Below are 17,819 nucleotides of genomic sequence, written 5' to 3'. Positions count from 1 at the left end.
GAGGGGCAGGTATAGAATGAGGTGGGATTGGGAATACTTCATTTTAGTGGCTAATATAATGGGTAGGTACCTGTGGTGAAATGATAATGATAAAATATAAGCAATGCACAAGGTTAGTTGTGCGGTAGCATAAAAAATTCAAATTGGGAGCGAAATTTCAGTATGTTAGCTTTCTTTTCCAAAGTTTTGAAGCTTGGGAATATTTTATGTGACATGATCTAATTAAGGTGGAGGGGTCTGTGATTAGAGTAGAAGAGAGATTAAACAGAGATAGAGAAGTCATGGGGTACTTCTCCTACATGATCTATGACTATCTCATCCTAGAGATAAAGAAATTGCCTTAGAAAGCTTTAAAAACTTTATTGATATTGCTAAAATGAAGATTCGGTTCATATTTCTGTGACAGGGCCCGAGATCCTACATTTCTAATAAGTCCAGAATTATCAATGAGAATCTATAGTTTAACAAATATTCCACGTGATTTGTATTGACATTTAGTTTGAGAGGTACTGCTGTAGATCTTATTTTGGTTTCTGAGTTGATAATTGGCAAAAAAAAAAAAAAGTAGTAAAAGGACAGGAATAGAAATACGGGGTACTTGCCAGGAGTTTATTAAAGTAACCAACAATGCCGAGTAAGTAGACCCAAATTTGCTATATAGTTTCCGACGAGGGAAGGATAATGATCTCATAGTCATGATGATAGTCACAGAACTGAAGCTTCTAAGCTTATCTGAGCTCCTGAAACAGTTGTAGTGACATGAAAATGAATGTCACTATAGTAACCAATTAATTTACATAAAGGTGAAACTAGTCCTGTAAACTAGCACACATTTTTATAGCTTTCCCAATATAACCATCTCCAGAAACTAAAAGATTATTATATTATACTTGGAGATACAATTTGCAATTTTAATTTTTTTCCTCCAATGTATAAGTAATTATAACATGACAACTTTTCTGATGAGCATTACTATTTTTTAAAGCTTTACCAATTACTTGCATGTCAGTTTAGGAAAATGATGGCAATGTCACCTATAAAAGAGTTTGGGATATCTCTTTGCTATATACCTATTTATAGATTGAAGTTATTGTTATACACATATCACAAAGCAGGAAGCATTTATACAAAATTTCAAAGCTTTGAATAAATTGAAAAGTCATTTTTCAGGAGAGTGATGTGTTTAGCACCAAAATACCAAATATAAGTATATATACATTTTAGATTAAGATTTAAATCCCCAGGCCCAAAATGGATTGCTTAATGTTACTATATCTATTGGGCTCTCGAAATATCTGTAATAATTACTTTCATTTTATACCTTTTAAATGAAGATAAACTTTTTTTAGAAGTTTTAACATTTTGGTGTTTTGTAAGCACAATTTCAAAATAGATGTTCAGTTACAAAGATGTCAAAGGCAGCACAGCCAAAAGGTTAAAACACTAATTTCAGTCTATACTGTTATTATTATATTTTTTCTTTTTCTTAAGTGAGAGGTCGGGAAGCAGAGACAAACTTCTACCTGCTCCCCGACCAGGATCCACCTAGCGAGCCCCCTACCAATCAATGCTCTGCCCCTCTGGGCCGCTACTCCATTGCTCAGCAACCAAGCTATTTTAGTGCCTGAGGCAGGCCATAGAGCCATCCTCAGTGCCCAAGGATAACTTTTCTTCAACTATTCTAGCCATGGCTGTGGGAGGGGAAGAGATACAGAGAGAGATAAAGGGGGGAGGGAGAGAGGAGCAGATGGTTACTTCTTCTCTATATCTTGACCAGGAATCAAACCTGGGACTTCTATACGCCAAGCCAATGATCTACCACTGAGGCAACTGTCCAGGGCCTCAGCCTATACTGTTATCTCCAACTCTTTTTTCTAATCTGCATTTTGTTATGTATCAGTTTTCATATAATTTTCAATTATATAATGATGTTCTCACAAAAGTCCTAGGATGTTAAAAGTTTGTCTTAGTGTTCATTAAAAATCCTCAATAGATTTAGTGGATTTCAGATTTGGAAATTCAGTGATTGTTATTTGTTGTTACTTTTATTTCCTCTAAAAAATAAAGCATGTTTATACTAAGTAGAAAAATTAATAAATACAGATAAATTTAAGTACCCAAAGAATATCTTATATAACTTTTCTAGCACTGTAAAAATATATCCAAATTATTTAAGAGATCAAATTAAACTGATTGGGTGATGTAAGGTACAATTTTTTTGAATAACAGTTTTAGTGGGTGTGATTCACATGCCAGAAAAATTTCCTTTTTTGTAGAACCTTTTGAAGTGTAAATTCAGTCTATTCAATATATTCATCATTGTACGAGCATCGTTATGTAATACTAGAATGTTTTCATCCAAACTGTACACAGTGGCAGTCATTCCTGTTCCTCCCAGTTTCTAAAAACCACTAACTACTTTGTGTCTCTATAGTTTATTTCTTGTTCATATTCAAGAGATAATCCACTTAACCTGAGATGACCCTCCCTGTTGTCCAGGAAGCAGTCTCTTCCCATCTTATTATTCTACATAGTAATTTAAGGGAACACCGTGGGGTGGGGAGGGAGGTGGGTAGTCCCTTGTGATATAAAATTGCTGCAGGAGCTCCAGGCATTAAATTTGCATTCTAGCCAGAAATTAATGGGAAAAAGGGACAAAGATGGCTATACTCCCTACATTCAATGACACTTTTTAGATTTGTTCACTCCACTTCCACAAATGTGCCTTTCCCAGAATTTAATTTTATGGCACCTAGACTAAGGATCACAGCCTTATTCCAAGTGGCCATGTGCCTAGCTAAAATACACGGTTCTCTTTCTGGAAAAAAAAAAAAAAAAAAAAAAGGTAAGATGGATATTAGAGGATAACTGTAAGTGTCTGCTATAGTGTTAAACCCATTTTAACATATTTAAAGCTTGTTCATCTAGAGTTTGGAATTCCTAAAGAGCAAGTCTTGGAAAACATTATAGACTATTAGGAAAGAATGTCTAGCAATAAAACATGAAAACATTAAATATAATATCAGTAACCAGGATATAAAATCTGCGACAGCAAACCATATTTGTCTTGATTATTACTCTAAACTCACATTTTAATATACTAGTGGCTGACATATAGTTGTTTATTAAATATTCTTTGAATAAATGAGTTAATTACTGTACTAACATTATATAGCATATTATAGTTACACAACAGATTCACACAGATTACCTAATCATAAAATAAGTTGATGGTCCCAAAAGCCACTGCTGCATTTCCCTCCAACTTTCTCAGGGTTTAAGATCTGCCTTGAAAGAAACAATCTAGGTATTGAATGATACATGGAGAAAGTTTGGGTATTAATGAACTTAGGTAAAATCTAGCACATACAGATGCTAGGGTAGTTTTCTCTTTAAAGGCCTATCCAGCAATTATTTCTTTATTGATACATTTAGGTATTCATTAGTTACTTATTGGGAGTTTACGATATTCCAGGTTTCACTGAAGCAGTTGTCTTTTTCCAAACATGTTGGCTAGAATGATAAGACTTTGCTTCTGAGATGATGCACTTGACAGTCTTGAAATAATAGCTCAATTTAAAACAAAAACAAAAGAAAATATTTTTATCTTTATAAATGGATATAAGGTTATCTATCTGGTTTTCCAAAAAAAGGAAACAAAAAAAATCATTTTTAATAACTTATACCAAAACTGTGCATATTACATAAAATTTAAGGATTCTGCAAAATCTTATGTATTCTAAATTTATTGGCATAAAACTCTAGAAATTGGCATGTCTGATAAATAATGCATAGTTTCAATTTAGCATTTAATAAACTGGGCACTGAGGGGCTCTAACTATCTAAAATTAATCATAATATATTGGAGTTTTAAGACCAAAAGGGTTTTAACTTATTTATTATTCATGTAGATTATTAAAAGAAGTTAAGGGTGTAATAAAAGAAATCACCATCTAAAATGGTGATGCAAAGAATTTCTCCAAATACCATGTCATAGCCAATAAATCCATTCATTAATGGTATTAATTAACCTATAAGAATATTAATTCAAGTACAACTCTTCAAGTAATTTATAGCTAATACAAACATTATTTTGAAGCCTTCCTTCTTTAACATGGTAGGTTTGGGATATTAGAATTCCAAAATTACCAATAATTTCTTTTAAGGTTTGGTTACCTGGCTTAGCATAAATGCTTTCTGAATGCTTATTCAAGCAAAAATAAATTATACAGATGAGAGAAGTATATAAATCTGATAAAATTCATTGAGCGAGAATCTTACTGTATGCAATAAAATTTCCAAAAAGGCCTCAAGGATAAAAGTCTAACCCAGTGACAATGTCATTGACAGTTTAATAACATGCCACAAATCTCTCCCCTGTAAATAGTTATTTTATCAATATGTTGAAATGAACTTTTTTCCTCTTTAATTATATGCCAGTACTCAGTATTCTTACCTGAATCAGGTCACATGTTAATTCTAACATTAAGCTTTTTCACTTTCGTTCCAAATCTAACTTCATGCACCACTTGATAAAAAAACAACAAGGAAGATCACTATAATGTATTAATTATTTTAAGTATAAGTATTCAGATCATACTAGATCATTTCGAAGGGGTTCCTCTTCAACATATATTAGTAGAGAGTAGAGCTTCTGAAATCATTTTACTCCTTGCTCTGTCAGGGGAAGGGAAAGAAGAAATTATAAAAGAATAAATGAGGGAGGTCTACAAGGTTATTCCAGGTGCAGTGGGGTTTGTAAAGGCACTGGTCAGTAGAGACCTCTGTGAAACGCTAATAAACGGTATCTACCAACTTGAGGACAAGGAGACCTGGAGCAATGCCCAGTAACTAGAGTGGAGCTCGGTGGATTGAGAGAATCAGAGACTCAGTACAGTCAAATTTCTACCACCAATTAATTTAGTGACTTTGACCAGGAAAATCTGTGCATTCATTATTAAAGATTTCACTACACACCTAATCTTTAATTTGTAGAATAAGAACAATAAATATTAATATGAACATTTAAAACTCAGTAATAATGACATTTTGTTTTCCTTTAACGTTTCATCAGAAACATATTAGAAAAATTTTACTTCACTCCTCAAATTCTTTTTAGTGTGAATCAGTTTCACATATATGATCTCTACTCAAGAGTTAAATATTCCTTTGTCAGATAAATTATGTTATATAATGGCTTCTCATTTACACTAGAAAACAGTTGAAACAATTTAATGCACAGATAATCTGAGAAGAGCATATCCTCCAAACAACATCATTCATTAAGGCGTTGATATAATGGATGCAATCTATTACAGTTACTCTTCTATTAACCTCTATTGCAATGTATTACAGGTAAAGCAGTTTCCTATATACTAGTCATTCATGAGTTTTCTAGGTTCATAAATACTACTGACTTCTTTATTTTGTGACAGAGACAGAGAGAAGGACAGATAGGGACAGACAAAAAGGAAGAGAGATGAGAAACATCAATTCTTCATTGCCATACCTTACTTGTTCATTGACTGTTTTCTCATATATACCTTGACAGGAGGGCAGGAGGGTGGGGGGCAGAGTGAGTGACCCATTGTTCAAGTCAGCAACCTTTGGCTCAAGCCAGTAACCATGGGCCTCAAGCCAGCAAACTTTATGCTCAAGCCAGCAACCATGGAGTCATGTCTATGATCCCATGCTCATGGCTGAGACCCTGAACTCAAGCTAGTGAGCCCACCACTCAAGCCAGTTGAGCCAGCGATTGTGGGGTTTTGAACCTGGGTCCTCTGTGTCCCAGTCTGATGCTCTATCCACTGTGCCACCAGCTGATCAGGCAACTAATTTTTAAAATTTTTTTAATTTTTTTATTAATTTTTAATTTATTGTGTTTACATGGATTCAAGTGTCCCACTGAATAAAACTCCATCACCCACACCTGTATCCCTTTTTATACCCCCCTTACCTGCCTCCCCCTTACTCCCTCCCCCTAACTCCCTCCTCCCTTCCCATTAGGATTTGCTGTTTTATTATCTATATCTCTGTGTTATTATGTATATATAGTTTCACTAATCCCTTTACCTTCTCTGATCCCATCCTCTCATCCCCCTTCCCTCTGACTGCTGTCCCTCTGGTCCCTGTGACCCCGCCTCTATCTCTATTCCATTCCTCAGTTCACTTTGTTCATTAGATTCCACATATATGTGAGATCCTATGATATTATTCCTTCTCTGCCTGGCTTATTTCACTTAGCATAATAATCTCCAGGTTCATGCATGCTGTCACAAAAGGTAAGATTTTCTTTTTTCACAACTGCATAGTAATTCATTGTGTATATGTACCACAAGTTTTTAATCCATTCGTCCACTAATGGATACTTGGGCTGTTTCCACATCTAGGCTATTGTAAACAATGCTGCAATAAACATGAGGGCACATATCTTCTTTTGAATCACTGATTTGGTATCCTTAGGATATATTCCTAAAAGTGGAATAGCTGCTCAAAAGGCAGTTCTGAGGAAACCCCATATAGTTCTCCACAGTGGCTGCAAAGTCTGCATTCCCATCTTTAGTGCAGAAGGGTTCCTTTTCTCCACATCCTCACCAGCACTTACTGTGTGTTGTTTTGTTAATGAGCGCCATTCTGACTGGTGTGAGGTGGTATCTCATTGTGGTTTTAATTTGCATTTCTCTGATGATTTGTGACGTTGAACATTTTTTCATATGCCTATTGGCCATTTGTACTTCTCTTTGGAGAAGTGTCTATTCACTTCTTTGGCCCATTATTTAATTGGATTATTTACCTTCCTGGTGTTGAGTTTTAGAAGTTCTTTATAAATTTTGGTTATTAACCCCTTATCAGACATATTGACAAATATGTTCTCCCATTGTGTGGGTTGTCTTTTTATTTTGTTCATGGTGTCTTTTGCTGTGCAAAATCTTTTTAGTTTGATATAGTCCCATTTGATCATCCTGTCCTTTATTTCACTTGCCCAGGGATATAAATCAGCCAAAAATATTGTTACAAGAGATATCAGATAATTTACTGCCTATGTTTTCTTCTAAGATGCTTATGGTTTCATGACTTACATTTAAGTCTTTTATCCATTTTGAGTTTATTTTTGTGAATGGTGTAAGTTGGTGGTCTAGTTTCATTTTTTTTCATGTAACTGTTCAATTTTCCCAACACCATTTATTAAAGAGACTGTCTTTATTCCATTGTGTGCTCTTACCTCCTTTGTCACATATCAATTGACCATAAAGGCCTGGGATTATTTCTGGGTTCTCTGTTCTGTTCCATTGATCTGTATGCCTGTTCTTATGCCAGTACCAAGTTGTTAGAAGTACAATGGCCTTGTAGTATAACTTGATATCAGGAAGTGTGATACCCCCCACTTTATTCATCATTTTCAAAATTGCTGAGGCTATTCGTGTTCTTTTTTGGTTCCATATAAATTTTTTGAATATTTTTTCTATATCTTTGAAGTATGCCATTGGTATTTTAATAGAAATTGCATTGAATTTATGGATTGCTTTGGGTAATATAGACATTATAATGATGTTTATTCTTTCGATCAATGAATGTAGTATATGCTTCCACTTGTCTATATCTTCCTTGATCCCTTAATCAATGTTTTATAATTTTCTGAGTACAAGTCCTTTACTTCCTTGGTTAAATTTACTCCTAGGTACATTATATTTTGTTATTGTTGCAATAGTGAATGGGATTGTTTCCTTAATTTCTCTTTCAGGCAGTTTATTGTTGGTGTATAAAACTGCCACTGAATTCTGAATATTAATTTTATATCCTGCCACCTTGCCGAATTCATTTATTAGGTCTAGTAATTTTTTGACTGAGATTTTAGGGTTTTCTATGTACAGTATTATGTCATCAGCAAATAATGAAAGTCATAATTCTTCTTTTCCAATTTGGATGCCTTTTTTTTCTTCTTCTTATCTGATTGCAGTAGCTAGGACTTCCAGAACTATGTTGAATAAGAGTGGTGAAAGGGGGCACTCCTGCCTTTTCCTGATCTTAAGGTGATAGCCTTTAATTTTTGCCCATTGAGTATGATGTTGGCCAAGGGTTTGTCATATATGGCCTTTATAGTATTGAGGTATGTTCCCTGCATTCTCACTTTACTGAGAGTGTTGATCATAAATGGGTGCTGGATTTTATCAAGGCTTTTTCTGCATCTATTGATATTATCATGTGATTTTAATCCTTCCTTTTTTATGTGATGAATCACATTGATTGATTTGCAAATATTGTATCAGTCTTGCCTCCCCAGAATAAATCCCACTTGATCATGATGTATGATTTTTTTCATGTATTGCTGGATCTGATTTGCTAATATTTTGTTGAGAATTTTAGCATCTAAGTTCTTCAGGGATATTGGCCTATAGTTTTCTTTCTTTGTAGTGTCTTTACTTGTTTTGGAATGAGGATTATGCTTGCCTCATAAAAGGAGCTTGGAAGTCTTCCCTCCTCTTGAATTTTTTGAAGTAACTTGAGAAGGATAGGTGTTATTAGTTCTTTGAACATTTGGTAAAATTTGCCTGTGAAATCATCTGGTTCAGGACATTTTTGCTGTTTTTTTATCATTCTTTCAATTTCATTTGTTGTAATCAGTCTGTTTAGGTTTTCTGATTCTTCTAGATTAAGTTTTGAAAATTACATGTTTTGCCTGACCTGTGGTGGCGCAGTGGATAAAGCATCAACCTGGAAATGCTGAGGTCGCCGGTTCGAAACCCTGGGCTTGCCTGGTCAAGGCACATATGGGAGTTGATGCTTCCTGCTCCTCCCACTCCTCTCTCTCTGTTTTTTTCTCTCTCTCTCTCCTCTCTAAAAATGAATAAATAAAATAAAAAAATAAAATGTGTTTAAAAAAAGAAAGAAAATTACATGTTTCTAGGAATTTATCCATTTCACCTAGGTTGTCCAATTTTTGGCGTACAGACTTTTATAGTACTTTCTTACAATCCTTTGTATTTCTGAGGTGTCAGTTGTTACTTCTCCTTTATTTATTTGAGTACTCTCTCTTTTTTTCTTGATGAGTCTGGTTAAATGTCTATCAATCTTGTTTACCTTTTCAAAGAAGAAGCTCTTGGTCTCATTGATCTTTTGTATTGTCTTTTTAGCCTCTATGTCATTTATTTTCACTCTGATCTTTATTATTTCTTTCATCTGAGCTTTATCTGTTGTTGTTTTTTTAGTTTTTTTGTTGCAGGGTTAAGTTGTTTATTTGAGCTTTTTCTTGCTTCTTAAGGTATGCCTGAAATGCTGTGAATTTCCCTCTCAGAGCTATTTTTGCTGTGTTCCATAAATTTTGAGTTGTTGTATGTTCATTTTCATTTGTTTCAAAACTATTTTAATTCCTTCCTTGATTTCATTGTTAACCTATTCATTATTTAATAGCATGCTATTTAACCTCCAAGTGTTTGAATGTTTTTCCATTTTAGTTGATTTGTAGTTTCATGCCATTGTGATCAGAGAAGATGCTTTATATGATTTCAATCTTCTTAAATTTATTGAGACTTGTTTTGAGTCCTAACATGTGGTCTATTCTAGAGAATGTATCATAAGCAGTTGAAAAGAATGTTTATTCTGATGCTTTGGGGTGAAAAGTTTTGAAGATATCTATTAAATCCAGTTGATCTAGTGTGTCATTTAAGGCTGCTGTTTCTTTGTTAAATTTCTTTCTTGAGGAGCTATCTAGTGATGTTAGTGGGTTATTAAAATCCCCTACTATTATACTGTTGCTGTTGATCTTCCCCTTAATGTCCATCAAAATCTGCTTTATATACTTAGGTGCTCCTACATTAGGCACACAGATATTTACAATGGTTATATTCTCTTTTTGGATTGCTCCCTTTATCATTATGTAGTGACCTTCTTTATCCCTTACTATTGCCTTTGTTTTAAAGTCTATTTTGTCAGATATCAGTATTGCTACCCCAGCGTTTTTTTTTCATTTCCATTTGCATGAAATATATTTTTTCTTCCCTTTACTTTCAGTCTATTGTATTTTTTGTTTTGTGGTGGGTCTCTTGTAGACAGCATATGTACAAGTCCTGTTTTCTTATCCATGCAGCTATTCTATGTCTCTTGATTGGAGCATCTAATCCATTTACATTTAAGGTTATTATTGATATGTAGTTGTTTATTGCCATTTTATTCTTTAAATCTACAATCTTCCTTTTCCTGATCTTTTTTTTTCCTTTAATCTTTTCACAGCAGGCCCTTTAGCATTTTTTGCAGTACTGGTTTGCTTGTAATGAATTCCATCAGTTTTTTGTTGTTTCTTTTGTCTGGGAAGCTTTTTATTTATTCCTCCATTTGAAATGATAGCCTTGCTGTATAAAGAAGTCTTGGTTGTAGGTTCTTGCTTTGCATCACTTTGAATATTTGTTGCCAATCCCTTCTGGCCTCAAGTGTTTCTGTTGAAAAGTCAGATGTCATCTTTATGGGGGCTCCTATGTAGGTAATTAACTGCTTTTCTCTTGCAGTTTTTAGTTTTTTCTTTGTCTCTTAACTTTGACACTTTAATTATGATGTGTCTTTCTGTAGGCCTCCTTGAGTTTCTCATTAATGGAACTCTCTGTGCTTCTTGAATTTGTGTGACTTTTTCCTTCATCATTTAGGGAAATTTTCATCTATAATTTCTTCAAAGAGGTTCTCTATTCCTTGTCTGTTCTCTTCTCCTTCAGAAACCCCTATTATGTGGATGTTCTTTCTCTTCATGTTGTCACAGAACTCTTAGAGTTTCTTCAGACTTTTTGAGCCTCTTTTTTTTTTTTTTTTTTTTTTTCTGCTCTGCATCCATCCTTTCATTTATCTTGTTCTCTAAATTGCTGATTTGATCCTCTGCTTCATCCAGCACGCTATTAATTTTTTCTAGTGCAGTCTTTATTTCTGATAATATATTTTTCATTTTTGACTGGTTCATTTTTATGATTTCAATGTCCTTTTTGATGCTTGCTATGTCTTTATTTAGGTGCTCATTATGTCCATTCATTGTTGCTCTAAGATTCTTGAACATCCTAAAAATCATTGTTTTAAACTCTGCATCTGGTATTTTGGTTACTTCTATCTCATTCACTTCTTTTTCTGGAGATTTCTCTTGTTGGTTCATTTGGGTCTCATTTCTCTGTCTGCCTATTTTGTTTCTATATGAGGTAGTTCTGACTTTAAAATTTTTGTGTGGGCTTTATGAAGAAGATGGGCTTGGTGGCACTGTCCTCTAGGCCACTGGTTTTCCTTGTTCTAGGAATGCTTCTTGAGGGTACTATTTTCCCTCTTGTTGTATGTGAGTATTAGATGCAATTGGTCTTTTCAATGGGTACATTTATCCCTTCAGGCTGGCTGACTCTAAGGGTCAACCTTGATTATGTGTATTACACACTGTGCAATGTCTGGCCTATTGGGTGTATTTATTCTCCATAGTGTCTAGTGCCTGATACATTCCAATTTTGGGTGTTCTGCTTGTGTATGTTGAGTCTAGGGTTGGTGCTATCTGCCACTCACTACCAGTAGTGTTGGCTCTAGTTTTTCTTGGGTTGTTGTCAGCTGTTGTTTGTAACCCACTGTGGGCTACCAGTCTGTAGCTTCTGCACTTTTTTCTGTTTGTGTCTGCGTTTTCTGTATCTGGATACTGTGAGAAGGGCCAACCTTTGTATAAGGATCAGCTTCCTCCTGCTTAGAGATGACAATAGCTCCATAAAAGCCCCAAGCTCTGTAAGATTTATCTCCACTTTTCAGCTCCTCCTCCTCCTCTTGCAGCTGCCTGGTCTTCTCACAGAATCTTCTGTAGTAAGACTGTAGCATGGGCTCAGATTGGCCTCACCCCAACAACCCCTCTACAGGTTGTACTCTTGGTGGGTTAGGGCAGCTGAGATTGTGAAAATGACATGGGTGGGACCCCCTACCTCAGGAGTTCTTGGTCAGGAGCTCAGTACAGGGAATGTGGCCCCTACTCTAGAGCTGCATTCCTCAGCCACTGCTGGATACTCAAATTTTATTTCTCCCCAACAAGGTGAGCAGTAGGTTCAGACTGAGTGTGGCCAACAGTCCCCTCTGAGAATTTCTTTCAGCTGATGAGAACCTAGTTTCAGGGAGGAAGACTGAGGGTCCTCTCTTGGGGCTGAATGTGCCCTTCCCAAATGTAGCTAAGCCCCTTGACCAGATCCAGCAATAGAGTCACAGGCACCCACACTTTAAATGTCCATGCTTCAAACCTTTTTCCCTTCCCCCTGTGGAATCTAGTCTAGCTAGACAAAATATCCAGAGCCTAGGCTGGTTCCACCCTGTCCAATGCACATGAGCTGCTATACCAGTGATGATTACAGAGAGTGGAAATTGCCTCAGCTGGGCCACATGTGAGGTGCTTTTCCTTAGGATACCACTCTAGCAAGGGTTGTTAGGGCCTGAACTGATGCTTTCCACAGCTGGCTCCTAGATGTGCCCATCCTGGGCCTCACTAGCAAGAGCCTAGTGAAGACCAATGGGAGATACTCCCCGTGCCTGGCCCTCAGCAACTTTCTTGGAGATACAAGCAATTAAGAGTTTGTGGCTGCATCTGCTAGGCCCAGGTATACATGGAAATACCTAGCTGCACTCCTTGGCTAACTTTTACCCACTCTGGTCCTGGGGGAAAGTCTGCTCAAATGGCCAAGTGTCCCCGAGTCCCACCTCTTGCAGCCTCTGTGTCCTGGCTGTTTGTTAGGCTCAGCCACTGAAAAAGCCTCTGCTAGAGTCTAGAGCCTGCGGCAATTCAGCAATTAAGAAGGGTGGTGGGTGTGGCTCCGTGCCTCAGCCCAGGTGTCAGTCTGTCCAGACTTTTTTTTCACAGACTTCAGTAGGGTGTGGCCCCAGAAATATGGTGGTTGTGGCCTCTGAGATTCAGAGGTGTGGTCTGCCTGCTCTCTGGATTGATTCAACTGAATCTCTGGTGAGGTGGAAGCATCAGTCATAGACTCAGGAGAGTATGGCCGGGGGGGGGGGCTCCAGTCTCAACACCAGAAAACCGAGTTACTGACACACCCCCTGCTTCCTGGTCTCTCAGAATGACCTGTCACCATGACTGGGGCAGGAGAGGCTCTCAAAGGTGGAGCAGCTGCTTTTCCCCAGGCTGATGCCACTCAGAGGGGACTGCTCTACCCAAGAAAGATGGCGACTGCACTGCTGAAGAATGACTCAGCACAAGGCTTCTGGTGGCTGTGCCCCACAGTGTCTCTCCCTGAGCCTCCAACTTTACTTTCCTCCTGCAGATCCAGTCCTCTCAGCTCTCCCTGCCAGAGCCCTGTGGCTCTGAATGAGGTTTTCTCTTTGGGCCCTTAATATGGAATCTCTGTCCGAGAGGTGTGTCTCTTTCTCACAAACAGAAACCAGCCCTTTTCACAGCTAAATGATTTCTGGGTGCCTCTTCTAGGCTCTGGGGCTCTAGGCTTGGGCTTCAGTCCTAGGGCTGAGGACTCACACTTCTCAGGCAACCCACCCTGCTGTGAGAGTCCCTCCAGGCTGCTGCTCACTCCTGGGAGTGGGGCAGCCCTTTCTGTATCTCTGCCCTTCAGTGGGCTCTCTACTAGTCTCAGTGTGGCTTCTGTGATCCTTGGTTATAGGTTCCTCTTTGTTTAGTCCAAAGTTGGTTTTTCAAGATAATTGTTCTTAAATTAAGTTGTAATCCAATTTGGTCCTGGGAGGTGGCAGTTGGAATGTCCGCCTACTCCATTGCCATCTTTCTTCCTATAGTCTCCTTTTAATTAATCACAAAATTCCTGGAAAATTCCAGTTTCTACCCTGTCAATTAGCTCAGTTGTAAGAGCATTGTCCAAAAACACCAAGGTTACAGGTCCGATACCTGTGCTGCAGCTGTTCAAGTGTTCTGGTTCTTGAGCTCCCATAAGACCTAGGATCCACAGATCCTCACCTTGCTCCAGCTGGGAGATCAGCTCCGGCTTAGGGACAGGGAATCCTGGGGCGCTGGAAGCCTGAGTGCAGCTGCCATCCTGGAAAGCAGAATCTGGGAGCAGCGGGTCCTCCTGATTTCTTGATTAAGGGTAGAGTTAAAGTTTCAGTTTTCTTCTTTTATTTATGTAGAACAATATTTGCCTGAAAGCCGATTTAACACCTTAATAAATGTGCTTTGGTTAGTAAATTACCACAGCCTCAAAATAATTTTAAAAAATACATTAACTACTAAATAGGATCATATGTTATAGTAAGAAAATAGTTTGACTAAAACACAAAGTATTAACCAATGTCATATAATATAATGTTATGGTTAAAATGAATGTCTTAAACAGTTTAGTATATATAGTGAACTATACAGTACAATGCAGTCTTTAAAACTCTGAAATAATATATTCATGGAGAGTTATATATTATTCAATGATTAGAACAGATTAGAAAATGATAAAATAGGATTATAATATGATTACCACATTTTTATGTGTGTATGTGTGCATACAGTTACATGTGTGTATGGGTGTGTGCATATATGACACTCAGTATAACAGAAAAGCTTCAATAAAATGATATATGTGCATTATATTTTGCTTGCAAATGTGTCATTCATTCACTGTAATCTCAAAGCAAAGGAGATAATAAGAATTCTCTGCTTTTCTGTCATCCCTTCTTTAAAGATTCCAAATTAGAGTAATCATATAACATAATAGTTTGATATGAGCTGAATAACTGTAATGCTATTTCTGGCAAATATTATTCTCAAAATTGTTAGTTAAATTATATGTGTACTAATTACTCAGACATTAAAATTTTTCATAATATTAAATCACTATTTAACGTTTTATGGTGCTTGAATTATACCATACTAACAGATAATGTTTTTTGTTGTATTTTTCTAGGTCTCAGGGTGGTGAATTATTTTGTGAATTCCTAACCTGTGAGCTTACGGTAAGATTATAATTTATATATTAAATTGTAGAGGGTTTTTTTTTTCCTTGCTAATGTTCAGTAAATGTAATAGTGAAAGAAATGTGTGTGATTCACTTGATACTTTACTGTACATTTTTATAAAGATTGAAGAAGCTATGTGATATTTTCTATCAAAATATTTCTTTTCTTGGGTGAATTATCATTATATAAGCATTTGATAAAGATTTTGATAGATTACTAACTGAATTCGAAGACATCATTTAGAAAGATATATTTATACCACTGAAAAATAGCTCTTTAGACATGAATGACAATTTTACATATTAAAATTTTTATAGAGGTCAATTTCATGCCAATGAACAGATGCAATGAGTTATTGAAAGTAAAACTTATTTTATCACCTGTCAAGATTTACCAAAACTGGGTTCTTCTATGAAAGCTTGATTTTAGAGCTTGAGAGAATTGAAAGTAAAATATATAACTATTGAAAAATGATAAGAAATAACCAGTGCCTGCTAATATGGTATTTGGGGCATTATGTATTTGTTAATAATATGGTTAAATGCAGTCAATAACATTACTAAAAATGCAAATCTGGGCTACACTTATGAGTGATTACTACAGATTATAAGTAAAAATACATTTATTTGTGTTGTTAAACTAATGAAGTTATTGTTTTTTAAGACAATATTGAGAGTTTATCTGTTCCTTAATAGTAAACAGTAACGATTTAGATTGTAATTAATATGAAATATGGATAATGCGGGAACTTTTCTTTCATTCACTTTATACTTGGGGGAAAATGATATCTTTGAAAGTAGAAAGGCAATGACTAAAACTTTTGTTGATTTGATCATACAACATTATTGAAAAGTATCTTGAAAAAGTTGTCTAGGTTACTATAGGCAACTAGTACTGTGTGAACTCTAAGGTGTAATTTTTGGTTACATTTCTTTTAGAAACAATCAAGAAATATTTATTAAAAAAGAATTGTCATATTGAAACAAAGGGAAATTTCTCTGTCCTACAAAAAGGACTTTGCTAGTAATGAAAGAAATTTTTATAAAATATATTTCATAAATATACCTAAATGAAATAATCTCACAAATTATTTCAACATGTAAAAATGTAAAAAAAAAATAGAAAATTTACTATCATCTTTGATCTTTTTAATCTTCTATAAACATAATATGTATAGAGAAAATTGCCCATGTCTTAAGTGCATAGTCTCAGTGAATTATCACAAAATGCACATACACATATAACGAGTGCTCACATAAATTGAAATAAAAAAGATAGAACATTAGCATGCCTTGAAGTTCCACTCCCTTGGTTTTTTTTTCCTTAATTATACCCACAGAGCATAAGCACAATTTGACTTCCAAGAGGATAGATTACTTCCTCCTGTTTTACATTCTATGAATGAAATTGTACAGTGGGTACTGCTTTGCATTTTGTGCTCAACATTACATTTGTAAGATTATGTGCAGTGCTAAATCACTCATTCTTATTGCTGTGTAGTATTCAACTGCGTGAATATACCAAATTATGATTCTTTCCTCTATTTGTAAGATGAGGGTAGCTTCCAGACTTTAGCTTTTTTAAAAAGTGGTCATAAAGACATCTGGAACATGTCTTTTAGGGAACACATGCATCTATTTTTTGGGTGTATAGGACATGTTCTGCTTTAATAGACACTGACAGTTTACCAAAGTGTTTATATCATCAGTATTTGACAGCAGAATGTGAGAGTTCAATTGCTTCATAAATTTGGAACCTTTTATTCTTCTATTTTGGCCATTCTGATGTGTGTGGTACTATATTTTAATTTTAAAATTCTAAAGACTAATGGTATTAAATACTTTTTTTAGTATTTATGATGATTATTTGTCATGTAGATATTCTCCTTATTGACATGTCTATCTTTTGCGCTTTTCTACTACTATATTCTATATTATCTATTTTTTCTATTATTTTAATTACAGTATCTACCCATGTTTAATATACATTTAAATATATTCTATATAATATGTATAAAATGGGTTTTGAATTCTCTTTTGGATATGCACAGTGATATGTTGGATCTGGCTCAAACTGATTCACAAGAGCCAACTGTTAAGGCATTAAGAATTTTAAAAGCTGCTAGTTGGTTTGAAAATCTGCCCCACTACAAGTATTTATACTACATATATTGGCAAACACTAAAAAATAGGGTTGTGCTTTTTCTTCTGGAGAACTAGTTGTTAAACATTGACTAGCACACACCTGGATATTTATTTTGTATAATTTTAAATCATGGAGTAGGCTTTCTCATTATTCTAATGGTGTGTTTTGATGAATAGAAACTATTCATTTTAATTTGTTCTTGTTTATTGGATTTGTTACTTGTATTATCAGGGTTTTTCTATTCTATTTAAGAAATATTTGCCTTTTTCATGTTTGTTAAGATATTTTTCTTATGGTTACCTGAAAGCTTTATTATTTGAACTTTCACAAATAATGATTATCATGTTTTGAAGATCTTGTTCTATGTTGTTATACTGCACATTCAGTATAGTTACCTGCTTAAATTTTAATTAGAATAGTTATTGCTCTGTGTATATTTCATACCAGGAAATTAATATATAAATATGAAGCCACTGATATTTATATTTATTTAATAATTTAATGTTGCTATTTATAGTATTTTATAAAGGTAATATATGTATTCATGCATTGTCCACAACCAGTGTCACACAACACAATCAGTTATCTCACCATTATTTTGAAATAAGTATTCAACAACATAAAAATTAATACTTGACTTTAATCCCAAATGTATTATGACAATTTATTTTCATTATATATTATTAAATGAACCCAAAGTTTTCAAAATAAAAGTTCTACAAAATCATTTAATAACTCAGAATATTAGGCTTAGCTATAGAAATTCA

The 17,819-nt window shown here is 35.1% G+C and overlaps 1 protein-coding gene across 4 annotated transcripts in view; it reads left to right on the top strand.

The window, feature by feature from the left end:
- Positions 1-17,819, top strand: part of PTPRD (protein tyrosine phosphatase receptor type D) — a 2,510,439-nt gene that overhangs the window by 1,099,958 nt on the left and 1,392,662 nt on the right. For all 4 annotated transcript variants that reach the window (XM_066257235.1, XM_066257234.1, XM_066257236.1 and 1 more), the window contains one exon: positions 14,856-14,904. The gene's annotated coding sequence lies outside the window, so the exon portion shown is untranslated. The remainder of the gene's footprint in view (positions 1-14,855; positions 14,905-17,819) is intronic.

Source organism: Saccopteryx bilineata, chromosome 2 (genome assembly GCF_036850765.1).
Source record: "Saccopteryx bilineata isolate mSacBil1 chromosome 2, mSacBil1_pri_phased_curated, whole genome shotgun sequence".
Classification (NCBI taxonomy): Eukaryota; Metazoa; Chordata; class Mammalia; order Chiroptera; family Emballonuridae; genus Saccopteryx; species Saccopteryx bilineata.
Note: the sequence above shows the minus strand (reverse complement) of the source record. Positions and strands in the feature narration are given on the sequence as shown.